Source organism: Neovison vison, chromosome 5 (genome assembly GCF_020171115.1).
Source record: "Neovison vison isolate M4711 chromosome 5, ASM_NN_V1, whole genome shotgun sequence".
Classification (NCBI taxonomy): Eukaryota; Metazoa; Chordata; class Mammalia; order Carnivora; family Mustelidae; genus Neogale; species Neogale vison.
In genome coordinates this window covers 139,447,305-139,450,482 of record NC_058095.1, presented here as the reverse complement: position 1 = coordinate 139,450,482, position 3,178 = coordinate 139,447,305, and positions in this window count along the sequence as shown.

The following is a 3,178-nucleotide window of genomic DNA, read 5'->3' as shown; positions in this document are numbered from 1 at the left end:
TTTAACTTTATTCCTTTATTCTTTCTTCATGCGGCTCCACTATAAATAATTACAATAGCAAAAAAAATAAAAAATTTAATAGGGTCATCAGAAATGTTTTTTAGAAGTGATCTGGGAGTCAAAGTAACGTGGTGATAAACTATAAATTATACATTATCCAGTCTGTCATTTCTACGATGAGATAAATGGGCAAAGTGTCAGAAAAATAACTATGCTCAGAAAATGCTGCCTAATTGTCTTCTAATGGCAGACCGCTATCCAGAACCTACCTTTCCAGGCCTTACTCAGTTAAAAAATTCTAGAGACCTGGAATTGCAGCAAACACCCTCCTTAGCAATGTATCACAAGCTCCAAAGCCACCAATAGGTTCAAGTTGAGAGTCGTTTTGTGGGCTCGAATGTGGTTTTCTCTGAAATCCACTAAGCTGTAGTTTTTCCTCAAACCCCTGTTCTGCTGGGTCCATCCCAGCAATGGTTTTTCTGTATTGGTTTATTCAGTAAACTTTTAGTGAGGTCCTTAATTCCCTACCCAACTTTTATATCTCCTGCCCAAAACAGTAGCTCTTGGTACTGTATTTTTTTATTTCCAAACTGAATGCTATTTCCCTAAAACACAGGGTTCTCAAAATAATTATGACCCCTAAGTACCCACAAAAGCCTAAGTAATCCATGGTATACCTAAAAATTGTATTTCAGTGCTTCCAACTGCTTCCTTTTTCATGTTATTTCCTTTGGAGAAATGTATTGAATTCTCACTAGTAAAGACAAGGGAGAATATCTCCTCTTCAAAGTCACAGAAACATTTACCTATCCTTTAAGAGACAAATGTGAAATCAAACTTACTGCCTACATTGTTGTCCCAGGCCCTTTACAAAAGTTATCTAATCCCCATGTAAATACTACACAGGTTTTACAAATGGGGGGGAAACTGAGGTCCAGAGAGCCCAAAGCAAAAAAAAGGAGTAAGTGATCCAATCAAGATTCACACCATTGACCGTAGAATTTCATAATTCATTCACCTTCCAAGAACACCACCCTGCCTTTCAAAAGAAGAGGCTGGAGCCAAAGTCAACTACTGCCTGGGTGTTCTAAAGGAGGAACAAAGGGAAAATATTCCTGTTATGGGCTGAATTGTGTCCCCCACAAATTCACATAGTGAAGCTCTAAACCCCAGTGCTTGAGAATGTGATCAAATTCGGAAAGAGAGCTTTTAAAGACGGAATTAAAGTGAGACCATCAGGGTTGGCCCTAATCCAATCTGATGGGTATCCTTTTGAGAAGAGGATATTAGGACACACAGAGAGCCCCAGAAATGCACATGCACATGCTCAGAAGAAAGATTGCATGAGGACAGAGCGAGAAGGCAATCATCTGCAAGCCAAGGAGAGAGGCCTCAGAGGTAACCAAACTTGCCAACACTTTGATCTTGACTTTCAGCTTCCAGAACTGTAAGAAATAAATGGCTGTTGTCTAAGCCCCCTGTCTATCATATTTTGCTATGGCAGCCCCAGCAAAGTAAGTCAATCTGCATAGTAAGCAGTGCTGGGTCTCCTAGCCACTCAAGTGGGATGATTAATTTGAGCCATTGTTGAATGATGCAATTCATTTAATTTTCTAGACTTGAGGTTCAATTTCCATGGAACTTCCTAGAGGAACCAAATCAGTCCTATTCCTATTAGATCTTCAGGTATTTTCTTTTCTTTTCTTTTAAGATTTTATATACTGAGTGAGAAAGGGAGAAAGAGTGAGGATGAATCGGGGGAGAGGCAGGGGGAGAAACAGGCTCTCTACTGAGCAGGGAGCCCAATGTGGGGCTCCATCCCAGACCCAGAGATCATGACCTGAGCCAAAGTCAGATACTTAACTGATTGAGCCACCCAGGTACCCCCAAATATTTTCTTTAGGCACAGAAGACCACATCAATGAATGGGGCTGGAGATGGAGATCTAGAATGAATGTGACAAAGATGTCTACAACATACCCGATGTGAGTTGCTCGTCTTCCTATTCTGTGGAAGAACTCAACTTTACACTCCAAGGTAGAGGTGAGGTAGGGGGAGATTTAGCTCTATCAAAACTCTTGAACAACAGGATTTGGTAAACTTCAGGTTTGGTGAATATGGAGGAACTGGAAGGGTAGCCACCCTCAAAGGGCTTTGGGAAGCCCATGGACTTTCCTCCATCTATACCTTGCCCTGTGCATCTCTTCCATATGGTTTTTTCTGAGTTGTATCATTTGCTACTAAATCAGTAAATGTGAGTAAATATATCCCCGGGTACTATGAGCCATTCTAACAAATTATCAAAGACAGTGGCAAATGCCATTTGGACGAAGGACAGGTAGCAATCTAGACTTGCAATTGGCATCTGAAGTGAGGACAGTCTTGCGGGACTGAGCCCATGACCTGTGGGACGGGAGGCTATCGCCTGGTCATCTGAGAATTGAGTTAAATTTATAAGACACTCAGCCAGTGTCCACTGAGAATTGGAGAATTGCTTGGTATGGGAAAAATTCACACAGCTGGTATTGGAAGTTTTGAGAATAGAGGAGAAAAACAAAGTTTCCTTTTACAGTACTCTAAGAAGTTCCTAGACTTTGGGTTGCCTCAGAACATCATTGTTCTCCCACTGCCCACTAGAAAGGGAATAACCTACAGCTGGGCAAGCTTCCTGGTGTTCTTCCAGGATTCACTCGAACTATCCAGGAACAGGAGAAAGCACCAGGAGCCTTGCTACAGGCAGCACTTGCCACAGTGTAGATCCTCATCACATCGAGCCTCAGAAGCTCACAGTCCTCTGCTTCCTCTGAGAACTTAAACAGTTAAGATACAGGATGAAGTATTTAATCAGTACTAAAGACACATTACCTTCTTCTACATCATATGCCTTGATACATATGCCTGGTGACTTTGAGTTAGCACATCAGCTTTTGATTTCCCCTAATGTACACAGAGGTTGACCTGGAAAACTCTTTTTCCCCTCATCTACCCATTCCAGTCCTCTGGGGTGGTAAGAGAATGATGCCAGCATTGTTACTGCATTTTGAAAATTTGTTTCCAAGAGATGTCATGGACAACTCATTTTTTAGATATTGAAGAAAGTATAAGCTCCTCTGAGGCTTCCTGGGTAAAATCTGAAACCAGTTCCTGAATGCAGAGGGTAGGAGAGACCCAAGAAAGG